Source organism: Lutra lutra, chromosome 14 (genome assembly GCF_902655055.1).
Source record: "Lutra lutra chromosome 14, mLutLut1.2, whole genome shotgun sequence".
In the NCBI taxonomy this organism is placed as follows: Eukaryota; Metazoa; Chordata; class Mammalia; order Carnivora; family Mustelidae; genus Lutra; species Lutra lutra.
The window spans coordinates 208,766-216,869 of record NC_062291.1 but is presented as its reverse complement, the minus strand read 5'-3'; positions in this window follow the sequence as shown (position 1 = coordinate 216,869).

Here is an 8,104-nt window from a genome sequence, read left to right as displayed (position 1 = left end):
TTTTGGGATCAAGGTGATGCTGGCCTCATAAAATGAGTTTGGAAGTTTTCCTTCTATTTCTATTTTTTGGAAAAGTTTCAGGAGAATAGGAATTAGTTCTTCTTTAAATGTTTGGTAGAATTCCCCCGGGAAGCCGTCTGGCCCTGGGCTTTTGTTTGTTTGGAGATTTTTGATGACTGTTTCAATCTCCTTACTGGTTATGGGTCTGTTCAGGCTTTCTATTTCTTCCTGGTTCAGTTGTGGTAGTTTATATGTCTCTAGGAATGCATCCATTTCTTCCAGATTGTCAAATTTGTTGGCGTAGAGTTGCTCATAGTATGTTCTTATAATTGTCTGTATTTCTTTGGTGTTCGTTGTGATCTCTCCTCTTTCATTCATGATTTTATTTATTTGGGTCCTCTCTCTTTTCTTTTTGATAAGTCTGGCCAGGGGTTTATCAATCTTATTAATTCTTTCAAAGAACCAGCTCCTAGTTTCGTTGATTTGTTCTATTGTTTTTTTGGTTTCTATTTCATTGATTTCTGCTCTGATCTTTATGATTTCTCTTCTCCTGCTGGGTTTAGGGTTTCTTTCTTGTTCTTTCTCCAGCTCCTTTAGGTGTAGGGTTAGGTTGTGTACCTGAGACCTTTCTTGTTTCTTGAGAAAGGCTTGTACCGCTATATATTTTCCTCTCAGGACTGCCTTTGTTGTGTCCCACAGATTCTGAACTGTTGTGTTTTCATTATCATTTGTTTCCATAAATTTTTTCAATTCTTCTTTGATTTCCTGGTTGACCCATTCATTCTTTAGAAGGATGCTGTTTAGTCTCCATGTATTTGGCTTCTTTCCAAATTTCCTCTTGTTATTGAGTTCTAGCTTTAGAGCATTGTGGTCTGAAAATATGCAGGGAATGATCCCAATCTTTTGATACCGGTTGAGACTTGATTTAGGACCAAGAATGTGATCTATTCTGGAGAACGTTCCATGTGCACTAGAGAAGAATGTGTATTCTGTTGCTTTGGGATGAAATGTTCTGAATATATCTGTGATGTCCATCTGGTCCAGTGTGTCATTTAAGGCCTTGATTTCCTTGTTGATCTTTTGCTTGGATGATCTGTCCATTTCAGTGAGGGGAGTGTTAAAATCCCCTACTATTATTGTATTCTTGTCGATGTGTTTCTTTGATTTTGTTATTAATTGGTTTATATAGTTGGCTGCTCCCACGTTAGGGGCATAGATATTTAAAATTGTTAGATCTTCTTGTTGGACAGTTCCTTTGAGTATGATATAGTGTCCTTCCTCATCTCTTATTATAATCTTTGGCTTAAAATCTAATTGATCTGATATAAGGATTGCCACTCCTGCTTTCTTCTGATGTCCATTAGCATGGTAAATTCTTTTCCACCCCCTCACTTTAAACCTGGAGGTGTCTTCGGGTGTAAGATGAATTTCTTGTAGGCAACATATAGATGGTTTTTGTTTTTTTATCCATTCTGATACCCTGTGTCTTTTGATTGGGGCATTTAGCCCATTAACATTCAGGGTAAGTATTGAGAGATATGAATTTAGTGCCATTGTATTGCCTGTAAGGTGACTGTTATTGTATATTGTCTCTGTTTCTTTCTGATCTACTACTTTGAGGGTCTCTCTTTGCTTAGAGGACCCCTTTCAATATTTCCTGTAGAGCTGGTTTGGTATTTGCAAATTCTTTCAGTTTTTGTTTGTCCTGGAAGCTTTTAATCTCTCCGTCTATTTTCAATGATAGCCTAGCTGGATATAGTATTCTTGGCTGCATGTTTTTCTCATTTAGTACTCTGAATATATCATGCCAGCTCTTTCTGGCCTGCCAGGTCTCTGTGGATAAGTCTGCTGCCAATCTAATATTTTTACCATTGTACGTTACAGACTTCTTTTCCCGGGCTGCTTTCAGGATCTTTTCTTTGTCACTAAGACTTGTCAATTTTACTATTAGGTGACGGGGTGTAGACCTATTCTTATTGATTTTGAGGGGGGTTCTCTGAACCTCCTGGATTTTGATGCTTGTTCCCTTTGCCATATTGGGGAAATTCTCTCCAATAATTCTCTCCAATATACCTTCTGCTCCCCTCTCTGTTTCCTCTTCTTCTGGAATCCCAATTATTCTAATGTTGTTTCGTCTTATGGTGTCACTTATCTCTCGAATTCTCCCCTCGTGGTCCAGTAGCTGTTTGTCCCTCTTTTGCTCAGCTTCTTTATTCTCTGTCATTTGGTCTTCTATATCGCTAATTCTTTCTTCTGCCTCATTTATCCTAGCAGTGAGAGCCTCCATTTTTGATTGCACCTCATTAATAGCTTTTTTGATTTCAACTTGGTTAGATTTTAGTTCTTTTATTTCTCCAGAAAGGGCTTTTATATCTCCCGAGAGGGTTGCTTTAATATCTTCCATGCCTTTTTCAAGCCCGGCTAGAACCTTGAGAATCATCATTCTGAACTCTATATCTGACATATTACCAATGTCTGTATTGATTAGGTCCCTAGCCTTTGGTATTGCCTCTTGTTCTTTTTTTTGTTGTGAATTTTTCCGCCTTGTCATTTTGTCCAGATAAGAGTTTATGAAGGAGCAAGTAAAATACTAAAAGGGTGGCAACAACCCCAGGAAAATATGCTTTAGCCAAATCAGAAGAGATCCTGAATTGTGAGGGGGGAGAAAGGGGATAAAAAGGGGTTCAGAAAGAAAGAAAAAAAAAACTATTAAAAAAAAGAAAGCCGATAAAGAAAAAATATAAAAAGAGGAAAAAATATATATATATTAGATAAACTATTTAAAAAACGTTAAAAAAAAGAAAATGGTAAAAGTTAAAAAAAATTTAGCAGAAGAAGAGAAAAAGAAAAAAAATTGAAAAAGAAAAAAAAATTAAATTAACTGCAAGGCTAAAAAATCATGGGGAGAAAGCTATGAGTTCCGTGCTTTGCTTTCTTCTCCTCTGGAATTCCGCCGTTCTCCTTGGTAGGTGAACTTGGTCCTGGCTGGGTTTCCCGTAGATCTTCTGGGGGAGGGGCCCATTGTAGTGATTCTCAAGCGTCTTTGCCCCAGGCGGAGTTGCACCGCCCTTACCCGGGGCCGCGCTGAGTCATCCGCTCGGGTTTGCTTTCGGGAGCTTTTGTTCCCTGAGCGCTTTCCGTAGAGTCCGGAGGACGGGAATAAAGATGGCGGCCTCCCGGTCTCCGGCCCGGAGGAGCCGAGAGCCCGGGGCCCCACTCCTCAGTGCGCCCTCAGAGAACAGCGCCCAATGACTCCCGTCACCCTGGCCTCCGGCCGCGCTCCGAGCTGACCGAGCCTGGGACTGGTTCAAGGCAACCCTGAGCTGAGAGTCACTCCTCGGCTCTGTCTCTGCAGCCGGCTTCCCCGTTCTAATACCGGTAAGCTCTGCGACACTGAGACACCCCCGATCCTTCTGCGACCCTGCGGGACCTGAGGCCGCACTTACCCCGCCTGGGCTTCACCCCAGTTAAGCCTCTGGAGCGATGTCCCTCAGCGGAACAGACTTTTAAAAGTCCTGATTTTGCTCCGTTGCTCCGCCGCTCGCCGGGAGCCGGCCCCTCCCCCCGCGGTCTATCTTCCCGTCGCTTTGGATTCACTTCTCCGCCAGTCCTACCTTGCAGAAAGTGGTTGATTTTCTGTTTCTGGAATTGCTGTTCTTCTTCTCTTCAATCTCCCGTTGGATTTGTAGGTGTTTGCAATCTTTAGATAAGCTATTTAGCTGATCTCCCGCTACCCGAAGTAGTCTCAGCCTGCTACTTCTCCGCCATCTTGACTCCCGACTCCTGAATTTTTTAATCATTTTTTAATCATTTTTTAATTTATTTTCAGCATAACAGTATTCATTGTTTTTGTACCACACCCAGTTCTCCATGGAATCCGTGCCCTCTCTAATACCCACCACCTGGATCCCCCAACCTCCCACCCCCCCACCTCTTCAAACCCTTCAGATTGTTTTTCAGACTCCATAGTCTCTCATTGTTCACCTCCCCTTCCAATTTCCCCCAACTCCCTTCTCTTAACTCCCCATGTCCTCCATGCTATTGCTGAATTTTGAAATTTCTAATGTTCTTTATATATAATCAGGTCAGTTTTATTTCTTAAAATAAACATGTAAAATTATATATCTATATATATATAGATAGATATAGATATACCTATATCTATATATATATCTATATGAAAGTATATTCTGTTTCCTTGACAAGTTTATATACTTAATTGAGCTTTCTGTTTCTCACCTATAGAATGAGGGTCTTGCTTCTCAAAGTGTATTGTTTCTCAAAGTAAGTGTGAATTAAAAATACTGGGAGTGTGTGACCAACTTAGTTTCTTGGGGTATGTTCTTAGATAATATGTTTTTTTAATTGGTTTGTTATAGGTCCCCACTCTTTTCATTACTCAAAAATTTCCCTGGAAAACCACTGCTCTAGATGGCACCCAACTGTGTTACAGCAATGTTTGGTGGCCATTTCTACCTGTCTTCAGAGAACAATGTTTTCGTGGTAGCTTTCAGACACTTTGCACTCTCCAGGCCACACCATCTGGAAATTAGTGCAAGAATTCTGTAACTTGGAAGATTTTCTGATCTGGGAAAGATCTGATATGGCAATCACATCAAAAGATGAAATAATAAACTGAAATTATACCATGTTCCTCTGGATAGTTCATGCTGCGTTTACATCAAACAATGGTACTGTTTGGTTTATATGATATGGTTTATTGTTTAGCTGCCTTTTCCTACATGATGGTCATTTGATAACCTTCTTAGCGGCATCTGCCTGATATTTAATTTTCACATATTCACTCCTGCTGGGGACATTGGGTTCCAGGAAACTTGTAAATTATTTAGTCTTAAAAATTTTAGTTTATAGGATTGAAAATAAAACTGACAAAAATTTTATCATTCATCAGACAGATTTCATGTTACTGCTGGTTATTTTCTTTAAAGTCTAAGATAAGGAAATTACCTTAAATAATAATAAAAAAAAGCAAGCACTCTTTCTAAAACTTCAGATGTTGGAGAATGTAGGCCGCTTTTGTTTTTGCTTTTGTTTTTAAATTACAGGCATACCTCAGAGATACTGTGGTTTGGTTCCAAACCACCACAATAAAGCAAATATCGCAACAAAGTAAGGCAAATGAATTTTTTGTTTTCTAGTACATGTAAAAGTTATGTTTACATAATACAATTAAGTGTAAAATTGCATTATGTCTAAAAAAAGACATACCTTCATGAAAAAAAAAACCTTTTTTGTTCAAAAATGTTAACCATCATCTGAGCTTTCAATGAGTCATAATCACTGATCACAGATCACCATGACAAATATAATAGTAATGAACAAAAATTGAAATATTGCAAGGATTATGACACAGAGACATGAAGTGAGCAAATGCTGTTGGGAAAAAAAATGCCTCTAGTAGACTCATTTGATATAGGGTTGCCACAAACCTTCAATTTGCAAAAAAAAAAAAAAATGCAATATCTGCAAAAGTTCAAAAAAGTGAAGCACAATAAAATGAGGTGTGTTTGTAATAATGAAGTTTGTTAAATTGTTGTGAGATAAAATTGACACTTTTCACTGAGACAATTAATTTGGATCTAAAATGAGCCATCCCATGTTTATTTGCTGGAATGGAGAAATATGGAACAGACTTGTTAGTGCCCATCATACATAGTGGTTGTGGATTGATGGTATTTACAAATAGTGTCTCTTTCATTGTACATGCTTTGAGGTCAGGCTCTCTTTGTTTCCCTTGTATTGATACATTGCCCAACACAGACAGATGCTCAGTGAATATTTGTTAAAAGAAAAAAATGTCATTAATATAATAGAATTTTGTGACCCAAAGAGGTTATTGATTAGGACTGATTAGGACCTCCAATGACAGAATTAAAGTATTAGCTAAAAATTGGACAAGGCACTAACGTTGATTTCTAAATCCTCTTTAGAAACCAAATTGTATTTTAACTATTATATTTTGATTTTTAAAAGTTAATGTTTGATGCATTCCTTCCAAGTAATCTAAAGCAGGAGTGAAGTGAGATGAATCACACTATAAATTCTCATTTATTTGCTTATATAACTTAAAGAAAATCTCCTAGTCTCTGAAAAATGATCATTAAGGTGTATAATTCTATTTCCAAATGCAAATGAAGAAAACATGAAGAATGAAGAAAATAACATTTTCCTGCCCAAACTCAGCAAGTTGTGAATAGGACCAGAGGAAACTATGTACATGAAAGTGTTTTCAAATTGCTAATTTCATGTAAATAAATTATTTTGCAAGTCTTTTTGGTGTAGCTTATTCAGAAAAAATACACAGCTGTTAAAAAAAATAAAATAAAAAACAAATCCAGGGGTGCCTGGGTGGCTCAGTGGGTTAAAGACTCTGCCTTTGGCTCAGGTCATGATCCCAGGGTCCTGGGATGGAGCCCCATATTGGGGGTTTCTGCTCAGCAGGGAGCCTGCCTCCTTCCTCTCTCTCTCTCTCTCTGCCTGCCTCTCTGCCTACTTGTGATCTCTCTCTGTCAAATAAATACATAAAATCTTTAAAAGCAATAACAACAACAAAATCCAAACTTGTACTTAGTATATCTTCCAAATGAAATTTTGTTACCTTTAACAATGCAAATTCTGATCTTTCTATTTCCTGGTAGGTCAAAGAGATTGGCTCTCTATCACATGTGCATTTCACCTTGGGTCAATCCTGTGTCTAGAGTTCCTGCAGGAAGTGATATAATTAGTGTCTTTTTAGGACATTTCACATTAGAGGCTCAAAAGGTCTAAGTTGCTTGAGGACTTGCTCACAGATCTCTTAGATATATGGAGCTTTAAAATACTGACACCTCTTTCATATAATGAATAATGAATATTTATTTCATTTATGAAATAATCGGTGCATAATTTAAATTCACAGTTAGTGGTTTGAATGTAAAAATGTTTCCTGTTGACCCACTGACAATGCTGTTTGCTGTTATCTTTTTAGTGTTTATGATTAATATCCATTAAATAACTTAGCTTCTTGTCTTATAGATGCTTTTATTATAAAATGAATCTTGGAGATGTGATCCTATCTGGACACAATTAACAGAGGAAGTCTAACTATTCTTACTGACGTTGGATCATTTTCATTTATCTTTTTTTTTTTTTTTGGCTCAAATAAATCCAACAGGTTCTAGACAAGTAGCACATAAAGGAAAATGGACATAGCATTTTGTTATATTTTCCTAAAGAATGAAAACTAGAGTCCTATGTAGGTGAGAGGTTTTTTTTTTTTTAAAGACTTTATTTATTTATTTGACAGAGAGAGATCACAAGTAGATGGAGAGGAAGGCAGAGAGAGAGAGAGAGAGGGAAGCAGGCTTCTTGCTGAGCAGAGAGCCCGATGCGGGACTCGATCCCAGGACCCTGAGATCATGACCCGAGCCGAAGGCAGCGGCTTAACCCACTGAGCCACCCAGGCGCCCCTAGGTGAGAGTTTTTTATGATTTTTCTCTGCTGATGATTTTGGAAATTCAAGATCAAGTGCTGAAAGAAAAAGATATGCTGGATTCTCATGGCTCTGACCAGTCAGGAGCAGCGAATTGACATTCAATACCAAATTCACTGACAGTGATTTAGGAATTATTTTTTTGAGTGTATTGTGAAAAAAGAAATCTCACAATTTATATTACAAAAAGAATAGAAAACTGATGACAGCCAAACTTTTAAGCAATTCAATTTTTTTAAGAAAAAAGTAAATTGTTCAAGATCTTAATGGAATAGAAAAGTGACATATTTGACATATTAGAACTAGAAAAATGACATATTTGGGGATTTTGAACAGGGATCACCAACATTTTTTCAGCCTCATTGAAAAATTAGCTATAATTTCCCAGGATACTGACTTCATTCAGTAAAGAATGTCTCCATCATTTTGAACAGAGATGAGATGATATGATGTCTGGCTAGAGGATTTTAGGGATGGCAGTCATTGTACGTGTGGTCTTTAGATATACCTTGATCATTGTTAACACAGCCAGGCATATTTCACTGGAATCTGTAAGCTGTCCTAAAGCAGAAAACAAATAATGAGTCTGTTTTTCATGTCATTGCGGCCATG